The sequence below is a fragment of the Cebus imitator genome, unplaced genomic scaffold (assembly GCF_001604975.1).
Source record: "Cebus imitator isolate Cc_AM_T3 unplaced genomic scaffold, Cebus_imitator-1.0 Scaffold272, whole genome shotgun sequence".
NCBI classification, from domain to species: Eukaryota; Metazoa; Chordata; class Mammalia; order Primates; family Cebidae; genus Cebus; species Cebus imitator.
Window position 1 is genome coordinate 2271890 of NW_016107587.1, and position 10438 is coordinate 2282327.

At 50.1% G+C, this 10438-nt stretch overlaps 1 protein-coding gene and 1 non-coding gene across 3 annotated transcripts in view; one reads left to right on the forward strand and one right to left on the reverse strand.

Moving 5' to 3' along the window:
- TNS3 (tensin 3) overlaps positions 1-10438 on the forward strand; it is a 315575-nt gene that overhangs the window by 5806 nt on the left and 299331 nt on the right. The gene's annotated exons all lie outside the window — the stretch shown is intronic.
- Positions 1898-2004, reverse strand: LOC119467269. The gene has a single exon (XR_005195812.1). It is a non-coding gene; the product is annotated as a U6 spliceosomal RNA (small nuclear RNA).

Consider the following 10438-nt stretch of genomic DNA (forward strand, 5'->3'; position numbering starts at 1 on the left):
GAGTCCGGGCTCTGCTCCAGGCACTGGGATTATTTCTCACTGGAGGATTCAGGAATCTGCGCTCTCCCCATCACCCTGGAACACAGCTGCAGTGTGTAGCATTTCACTCACTTGAAGCCACAAAATAAAAGGCACAGGCCCACATCTGGCTGTGCAGGGCAGGCGGGCAGGCGAGTGGGCCCTGGGGCACACTGGGCCATTAGCAGGGGCATCTGCGTCTAGGCCTGTGCGCATTCCTCCCTGGAGCGCCGGCTGGCTCTGCAAACAAAGGAGCCTGGTCCTGGTGTTCTCAGCCACCTTGTAATCCATCACCTTTCTTAGAGGTGTCCCTGGGCGCCTACCCCTTTCATCACTGGCCATTTGGGATTTAGATCAAAGGTACGCACAGGAGAGAGTGATAATAGTCCAGGTTCTGGCATCCCACAAACCTGGGGCAGAACTGCCCTTTGTCTTGGGAGACCCTGGGGTTACCGTGACTGTGTTTGCCATTCCTCGCCTGCAGCCTAACATTGTCATTCCTCCACACGTTCCCGGTCTCAGGTGGGAGCCTTGTGGGCTGTTGTTTCCTTCTTTTGGGCTCCAGGCCCAGTGTACTTTGGTGCTGCTGAATTTCCATGGCCCCAGGGGCCTGAAAAGCACCTTGTGGTCCTTCTGGAGAACCACTTCCTCATTCTTGGAAGTGCTAATCTGATCCCCTGGGAGGGAGCTGTGTGCTAACTGGTTGACACAGGGGAGACCAGTTTGATAGATGAGTTTTTCCCAAAAGATCGGGGACAGGTGTTTCCAGCTTGTCTCCTCTGGAAAGAGCTGCAGAGCCCAGTGGACAGCGCTAGTGAAAGGGGGCTGTGTGCAGGCCTTGGCTGGGTGCTAAGGGAGGAGGGAGGGCTCTACCTGGGTTAAGAATGCATTTCTCGGCCGGGTGCAGTGGCTCATGCCTGTAATCCCAGCACTTTGGGAGGCCGAGGTGGGTGGATCATGAGATCAGGAGATCAAGACCATCTGGGCCAACATGGTGAAACCCCGTCTCTACTAAAAATGCAAAAAAATTAGCTGGGTGTGGTGGCGCACGCCTGTAGTCCCAGCTACTCGGGAGGCTGAGGTAGGAGAATTGCATGAATCCAGGAGGCAGAGATTGCAGTGAGCTGAGACTGCACCACTGCACTCCAGCCTGGGTGACAGTGGGAGTCTCCATCTCGAAAAAAAAAGAATGCATTTCTCTCATCTTGCACTGGGAGCCCTCTGCAAATAGCCCGCCAGCTCTCAGCCTAATAAAGAGAGGGAATGAGGCACATTTGTTATCTGTATTAGTTGGAGACTAGCAGAAGACTCTCAAGTAATGAACATATCTTTGCTTCTTAACTTGCTTTTTGATTATTTTTCTACAAAATAGTTTTCTTGTAATATGTGTTCATTGTAGACTTGGAAAAGTTAAAAAATGCTAAGGAAACAGGAAAAATTTCCTTCTAACATCACCTCCACAGAGGTTCATATTTTAGCCTGTTTGTGTGCCATATGTTTTCTGTGCTTTTTAAATTTACCAAGCTGAGATCATACCATATGTATTATTTTATATCCTGCATTTGAAAATCAATGTAGCAGTATAAGCATTTCCCAATCTAGAAATAGCTCTGCATAAATGTGACTGCTGATGACAGTACTTCAGTATGTGGATACTATACTTCGGTATAGTACTCCAGTATATGGATGTACCATATTTGGACTTCGCTGTTTGTTCATTGATCATTTACATCCTGTGTTATGCTTGCACATAGGTCTTTGGGCAGATCGTAGCTAGTCATGTTCTCGGAAGAATTTCTAGCAGCTTCTTTGAGGTCAAACTGGTAAAACATGTATAACATGAACTTTGTCTTTTCTTTTTAACAAAATTTTTTTTTTTTTTAATATGGAACGCTTCATGAATTTGCGTGTCATCCTTGCCCAGGGGCCATGCTAATCTTCTCTTTATCGTTCCAATTTTAGTATATGTGCTGCCAAAGCGAGCACATCTTTTCTTTTTTTGAGATGGATTCTTGCTCTGTCACCAGGCTGGAGTGCCGTGGCTCCATCTCAGCTCACTGAAACCTCCATCTTCTGGGTTCAAGAAATTCCCCTGCCTCAGCGTCCCGAGTAGCTGGGACTACAGGTGTGTGCCACCATGCCCAGCTAATTTTTTGTATTTTAGTAGAGACGGGGTTTCACCATGGCCAGGATGGTCTCGATCTCCTGACCTCGTGATCCTCCTGCCTTGGCCTCCCAAAATGCTGGGATTACAGGCATAAGCCACTGAGCCCAGCCACTTTGTCGTTTTAATCATGTAAGTGTACAGTTATGTGACGTTAAGTACCTTTACACTGTTGTGCAGCCATCACCACCCTCCAGCTCCAGAACTCTTTCTATTTTGCAGAACTGAAACTCTGTGTCTCTTAAATACTAATTCCCACATTCTCCTCCCCCAGTCCCTGGCAACCACCATTCTACTTTATGTCCCTATGAAACAGACTTCATCTGAACATGGTATGGTTTGGGAAGGGTAAAAAAAAAAAAAAAAGGCGGGCGCGGTGGCTCACGCCTGTAATCCCAGCACTTTGGGGGGCCGAGGTGGGCGGATCACGAAGTCAAGAGATCGAGACCATCCTGGCCAACATGGCAAAACCCTGTCTCTACTAAAAATGCAAAAATAAGCTGGGTGTTTGGCACGTGCGTGTAGTCCCAGCTACTTGGGAGGCTGAGGAGGAAGAATCGCTTGAACCCAGGAGGCAGAGGTTGCAGTGAGCTGAGACTGCACCACTGTGCTCCAGCCTGGTGACAGAGCAAGACACCATCTCAAAAAAAATAATAATAAAATAATAAAAGAAACGGACTACATAGGGTGCCTCGTATAAGTGGAATCACACACTATTTGTATTTTTTGTGATTTATTTTATGTATATAATTTTTTGAAATGGAGTCTTACTCTCTCGCCAGGCTGGAGTGCAGTGGTACGATCTTAGCTCACTGCAGCCTCTGCCTCCTGGGTTCAAGTGATTGTCCTGTCTCAGCTTCCGAACTAGCTGGGACTACAGGCATGCACCACCACACCCAGCTAATTTTTGTATTTTTAGTAGAGTTGAGGTTTCACCCTGTTGGCCAGGATGGTCTCCATCTCTTGACCTCATAATCTGCCCGCCTTGGCCTCCCAAAGTGTTGGGATTACAGGCGTGAGCCACCACCCCCCGCCGTGATTTATTTCACGTGGCATAATGTCCTCAGGGTTTCATCCATGTCGCAACATTATCTCAATTTTCCTCCTTTTTAAGGCTGAATAATATTGTGTGTGTGTGTGTGTGTGTGTGTGTCTATAGCACATTTTGTTTATCCATTCATCCGTTGATACCCTTGGGGTACTTCTATCCTTTGGCTGCTGTGAATAGTTCTGCTATGGATATGGGTGTATAAGTCCTTGCTTTCCATTTTTTTGGGTATATATGCAGAAGTGAACATAAGCTTTTTGGAACTCCTTGGTATATATGGTCAAACTGCAATTGAGACATAGGGTGCTGTCTGGATTCTCACAGTGTCCACCCACTGTCCCTAAAGATGGCTAGGTTGTCACCCCCAGGGTAAAAACCAGGCCTGCAGGAAAAGGAAGAGGGAGACTTCTTACCGAGCTATTTTGACAGATTGTGTAAACTCTGTGATTAATGGGATGAGAAAGCAGGAAGAATGTCTTTCATTTAAAAAAAAAAAAAAAAAAAGAGCCTTCGGGGTTGCTTGGCTTTATTTTCAATTAAAAGGGTCTGATTTTGTTTCTGGAGAATGGTTTTAATTTGGATAAATGGTTCAGTCTGGGAACCGCATGCCAGAACCTATGATCTATGAGTGCAATTACTCAGGGTTTCCTCGGCTGCTTTTCTGAGGGAAGAGTCCAGAACAGGACTCGCTCTGGTTTGGCTCTGTTAAGCGTCAGGGCAAGGCCCCCGGGCGCTTGGAGTGAGGCAGTTTTTGTGATCACTCGTTGAAGTGCAGCCATCATGCCCTCCCCATCATGCCTTCCCCGACTGATGGTGGTTAATTTTTACCCTCTAAGAATGTGCTCACAATTCCAAGTCAGGAATGTCAACAGCAGGCTGTTTCCCCTCCTTCAACAAGCTGAACCAAAATTACTGGCATCTTTTCCAGCGTGGGCATTTGCAGAATGTGAGATTTGGGGGCTCAAGGAGGACGCAGACTCATCCTAACGTTCCTCCTCCAGATTACTTGAGGTCCCTGGCTGGGCAGGACTGCAGGCCCAGAGACGGGGTGGCGGGTTGCTCTATCTGGGGTCAGCGGGTGCTTCTTTCCAAGGAGATGCTGGGTTGGGGGAGGTGAGGGAATAAATCCTGGGTGGCTTTGAGGAGCCATTGGGATGGAGGGACAGCTTGGGCAGAGGCCCTGGGCAGAGCTGCCTACTGTGTTCTGGAGTAGCAAAGGGGATTTGTACAAAGACACAAGGTAGGGTCTTCTGCTCTTTAGGAGAAACACGGCAAAGCCCTGGACAACTTTTCAGGAGCTTGCAGATTGGAGACGGATGCCTGGCCGACCTAGCGGGCTGGTAGGAGCCAGTGTGGAGGGTGGCAGGGTGTCCCCAGGGTGGGAGGTGGAGACAGTCTGCAACTGAAATTTCCAAGAGCACAGCCCACAAAGGAAGAATGGGGTCCGTGAGGTGGGCGAAGGCATTGCCCTTCTGGCTTGTATCAAGGCGTTGGCTCCTGGGCCTGAAACAAAGGGCATATTAGCATAATGAATAGTAAAATCATTTGGTTGGGTCCTGGGAAGAAGGCGGAGTGGCTCCAATACTTGGGGCCCTGGCCTCTTTCCGAAGGAAGGGCTGCCGGGTGGGTCCCACCTCTGGAGGTCCAGCCTGCCCTGGGACCACACGTTTTGAGAAACGTTGGCCACATGTGCCCCTTGATTTCTGGGAGAAGCACTGACAGCAACTCCCCCTGTGTCCCCGGGACCCTTCTCATTTTCCCCTTCCCATGGGCAAGGATTCAGGTGTAACCAGACTATTCTGATGAAAAATTTGAGTGAGACAGGTAACCCGAAACACTCAACAGAGTTGGGATGTGTTGCTCTTTAACTCCCAGCCCCACCTCCATGTAAATAGGAATAATCCAAAACATAGGTCGTCATTGAGCGCATACTGTGCTTTTAAGGCATTTTGCTTGATATTAGGGACAATGCGACAACCAGAATGGTGTTTATCCATTTCTCGCAGGATAACAGCACGCACGATCGTTCATTTTCCACTTCCCACGGAGGTGTTTGCAGCAGGGGTGTGAAAAGCATGGTGTGTGTGTGACTGTCTTACTGATGGTCCTCCAAAACCTGGATCCTGACGTAGGTGTTGCCAGTCTCTGGGTGTCATCCTCCGACTTGTGACTGCACTGATGTCTCAGAATGCCCTGGAGGGATGGCCTTACTCCAAGTGGTCTCTCGGCTGCTGGGCTGGCTATTTGTGAGTAAACCATTTTGGTCAATGCTGTTTCTTTCTTTTTTTTTTTTTTAAGATGGGATTTCACCCTGATGGCCAGGCTGATCTTGAACTCCTGACCTCAGGTGATCCACCCACCTCGGCCTCCCAAAGTGCTAGGATTACAGGCGTAAGCCACTGCGCCTGGCCCTGCTTCTTTTAGAATATGCTCATCAGCTTCAGCTTGTTGGGTGTCTGCTTGTCTGTCTGTGCGGAGCCTGTGGGGAGGTCTGTGCAGCCTCACACCTCGCAGGGAGGTGGCCTCTCTGCATGGTCATGCCCTGCGGAGTTGCATTCCTCTCCCTGATGGCCGGCTGCCAGGACCTGTGGGCCCCGGTGAGAAGGGTGGGACGTGCCGTGGCTCCTGCCAAGCTCGGTCTTCACAGACTGGGTGAGTTATTCTGAAGCGTGGCTCCCTGGGACACCATACATGGGGCAAGCACAGCTGTGTGGCCAATGGCACGCTAACAGGGCTAGATGTGCATGGGCTGCTTAATGTCGACCTTGGCCTGTGAGTCTGTGACTCTTGGTGAGCGGCCAGCCGGGGGCTGTTGGTGCTGAGTTCAGCTCTGCAGCCAGTAACGTCCCAGCTGAGTTCCAGACAGACCCGGCTTCTGTTTTCAGTGCCAAGATGAAATGGGTGAATGAGCGGGAGCTGACAGAGACTTTTGACGACTGTGACCGCTATTGTCCGGAGTGCCCTTGACCTTCTGGAGGTACTGCCTCTCCTTTCATTTGTACACACCGGTTTTTCTGCACAGTTCTGCCTGTTGTCAGCTCTGTGAGCTCTGGGGACACCAGCTTTTCCGTTTCCCATACTACCAGATGGCTTTGAACGAACAAGAGGGAGGTCCCAGCGTGGGTGCTGACTGCGGCCGCGTTGTCCTGTCTGTTTGCCCTGCGGGTGAAGTGGAAAGGGAGCAGGCTTTGCAGGAGCCCTGGTGGCACTCCTCGTCCCTGCTACTTGCTCTCTGTGGGGCCTGGGATGGTCCCCAAACTTCTCTGAAGTGATGCTGGAAACTGGGTTGATAGCATGGACCTCACTGAGCTGTTAGGAGTAGCTGTCAACACCGGGTACCCGACGTCCTCTTGAATGAAAGCCAGGTAGCCTTTGAGTCCTTTTCTTTCACCTGTGGTTGGTTACCCTTTTGAGAGCTCTGATCCCAGAAGAAGTGTTTTTCAGATTGGCCCAGGTTGCTCCACGAAGACAGACTGAGAAAGGGGTGGGCCTGTGGGCCTCCTGAGCCCCTCGCAAGCCATGTACCCTCCAGAGTGGTCCGGGTGGGACGCTGACCAACAGAGGCCCAGCCCCCTGTCCTGAGGCCCAGTTAGCTGTGGCCTTTACCCATTCACATTCTGTGGGATTGGATTGTGTAATTTTTGTTTGTATCTCTCTGTCCTCATTAAGTCTTAACTCCTCCAAGGACAAGAACCAAGGCTGCTGTTGCTTTTAAAAAAATGATAAGAGCTTTGGAAGGAGCTTAGAGTTAGCTACGTGTCCTTGCCAAGGTGTGACATCACTCAGAGCCTCTATTCCATCCTCTGGACAGCCAGGGGCTGGCCTCCTAATCTGGTCCCCACACAGTACACTTCACAATGGGAGGGGACAGTTGCACAGCTAGATGGAAATATTCTAGAAGTGATCGCTTACGAGGAGAGAGGGAGATGCTGGTACACTTTCCCAGGCTTTCCTTCATGTTTTTATTAGGGCCACAGCTTTCGTTCTTGGAGTTTTGCTTTGTAACCTATTCCTTTAACTTTCAGAAGAGAACCATTTGCACCTCATCTTACAGACTTGAGAATCTAGCCTGCTGTTATTTCCTTGGAAAATAGCCACATTGCAAGTTGTGTTATTGAAAGTTGATGACAAACGCCTGCCAGGAGTCCATGCAGGCTCCTTGAGATGAGGTATGCCTACAGAGCTGTGACCTCAGCACAAAAGAATACTCTTTCTGGACAGAGTGTGTTGTGGAGTTTGCCTCCTTCAAATCCGTATTGCCAAATGGCAAGAATTATTTCCTTTGTTTTGTTCTCAAAATGGATTCCAGTCTTGATGTAGACCCACCAGCACTGTGTAATCCCTTGTGTAATATTTATTTATTTTTTCTTTCTTTCTTTCTTTTTTTCTGAGACGGAATCTTGCTCTGTCCCCCAGGCTGGAGTGTAGTGGCACAATCTCGGCTTGCTGCAGCCTCTGCCTCCCAGGTTCAAGTGATTCTCCTGCCTCAGCCTCCCAAGTAGCTGGGATTACAGGCGCCCATCACTACACCCAGCTAATTTTTGTCTTTTTGGTAGAGATGGGGTTTCACCATGTTAGCCAAGCTGGTCTCAAACTCCTGACCTTAGGTGATCCACCTGACTTGGTCTCCCAAAGTGCTGGGATTACAGACATGAGCTACCATGCCAGATCCTTGTGTTTTATTTATTTATTTATTTATTTTTCGGAGATGGAGTCTCTCTCTGTCGCCCAGGCTGTAGTGCAGTGGCACCATCTCAGCGTGTGCCCCCACATCTGGCTAATTTTTTTGTATTTTTAGTAGAGATGAAGTTTCACCATATTGGTGAGACTGATCTTGAACTCCTGACCTTGTGATCCACTTGCCTCTGCCTCCCAAAGTGCTGGGATTACAGGCTTGAGCCACTGTGCCCGGCCCTTATGTATGTTTGAGGCGGAGTCTCACTCTGTTGCCCAGACTGGAGTGCAGTGGTGCAGTCCGGCTCACTGCAACCTCCACCTTCTGGGTTCAAGCAGTTCTCCTGCCTCCGCCTCCCGAGCAGCTGGGATTATGCCTGCCACCACACCCTGCTATTTTTTTGTATTTTTAGTAGAGATGGGGTTTCCTCATGTTGGTCAGGCTGGTCTCGAACTTCTAACCTGAGGTGATCCACCCGCCTCAGCCTCCCAAAGTGCAGGATTACAGGCGTGAGCCACTGCGCCCGGTTTCTTCTGTAACATTTAAATGCAGGTTTTGTTCTTATAAAGATGCTGGGCATCCAACAGACCCGTCCTGGGAAAATGTCTCATCTCCACCTTTCTGCTTTCTGCTGAGACTCCCAGATTATGTTACAGATTCTGTATCGGGGACTGAGTGCACGTAAGACATTGGCCAAATTTTGGAGAGATGTTTGGGTCCGTATAATACATCGGCTTCGTGGCTGAAGCACATCAGTTCTCAGATGAGCAACTGCTCAGATCCCTGCTCAGAGGAGGAATGGGTGTGGTGACAGCGGCACGCTGAGAATACTGTGGTCTTTGTTCACAGCCACAGTTAGGAGGAGATAGAGTGTCCCGGTACAAGTGATCTCTTTATCAGCAGATCCATCTGACCTTCCTCAAAGAGGCTGCAGCCCACTTCAGGGCCATTGTGTCAAACAGTTGGCGCTTGGCCTTGGCCCTGGGTAAAACACATGGCAAGCTATCACGTGGGTGCTGCTCACGTCTCCCCCACATCTGCCGGGGTTTCCATAACACACTGTTCTGTTTGCAGCTGCACTAATGTGATACGGCACAGCGGCATGGCTTGTTGCCATGCATACAAGGTGCACACCCCAGAGTGGAGGCCTCGGGCAGGGAAGTGGCTGGCATGAATTATTGACTGTGTGTGAGGCCCTGTGAGGGGAGATTCACTTTTTTCTTCCTTTGTTCATTTAATCATTCACTCACTCATTGCTTTCATGCAGCTAATGTTCAGTGTGCCTGCTCTGTCTCAGATGCATTTAACCCTCACTAACTCTGTAGAAACTGAGGCTCAGAAGGCAAATGCAGGGCGAGGCAGCTTGCCTACCATCTGAGCTTGGACATGGTAGGGCAAAGGGCTTCCGATCACGCCCCTCAGACCTGGAGTTTGCTTGTCTCCATTCTGCCTGCTCCAGAGCCCCCAGTTCTGCCAGCCACATCTCGCAGGTGAAGGAAGATGACCCTGTGGCCTGCTGGCTGCTGTGGCCTGGCTCACCTCTCCCTACCCTCTCCTGCAGGCCCCAGGGCCCTCTGGAGTCTGAGGCTTAGTGTTTTGAATCACCGGTCTTTTCTTTGAGAGAGATTGCATTTCCTGTGCCAACTTTGCAAGGGCTTGAGGGCAGGGCAGCCTCTTAGAGGGTCTTGGGGGAGCCCCCAGAATGGAGTTTTGCTGGGGTGCTTGTGGGTATAGACAGCAGAGTGGAGGCAGCTTAGAAATCAGCATGTCACAGCACTGGGCTAGAGAATCAGCCAGGTGCCCAGGCTTCTCTTGTTTTAGGGGGCAACTGGCAGAATAATTCATGTTAGCCTTAGAGCAAAATGTTAGAGAGCAGAGTGCCCCAGACCTGGCCGGCTGGCGAATCCTGACCTTTATTCCTCTTCTCAGTGGGTCCTGCCCCCAGCAAAGGCCCTGCATTAATGAGGGTCAGGGTCTACTGTCTTCTGATGGTGCTCTCAAATATCAGTGGGATCTGAGGCCTGGCTCTGGGCTTTCGATAGACATGGGTGAGGACTGACTTGGTTGCTGCTTTCTCTGGTCCCAAATCTTGATTTCTTCAATGAGAACGAAGGTGGCAGTAGGACCACCAGGGTTAGATTCTAGCTAGTGGCCTAGGTCCCCCTCCAGGATCTGTCACTGTGACAGCTGTTCAGCACTGTCCATGAACCTACCTTTCTGATATCAGTGATGGAGGGGTGTGCCCAGAGCAGTGCAGCCAGGGTGGCAAGGGTGGGCATTGTAGGGGGTTCATCCATCACCAAGGGGTTGGGAGATCTGAGGCTTGAGGGGTTGGGGGTGGTCCCTCTATCCCCAAGGATCAGGAGTTTCCTCCATTACTGAGGGCTCAGGAAATCTCTCTATTGACATCTTAAGGCCCAAGAGGCTGGGGAGCCCTTCAACACCTAGTGGTCGGGGGCACCCTGAAACCTGATAAGGCGGGGTGAAAGGTCCCTTCATCAATCACCGATGTCATCATATGAATTTCTTTTTT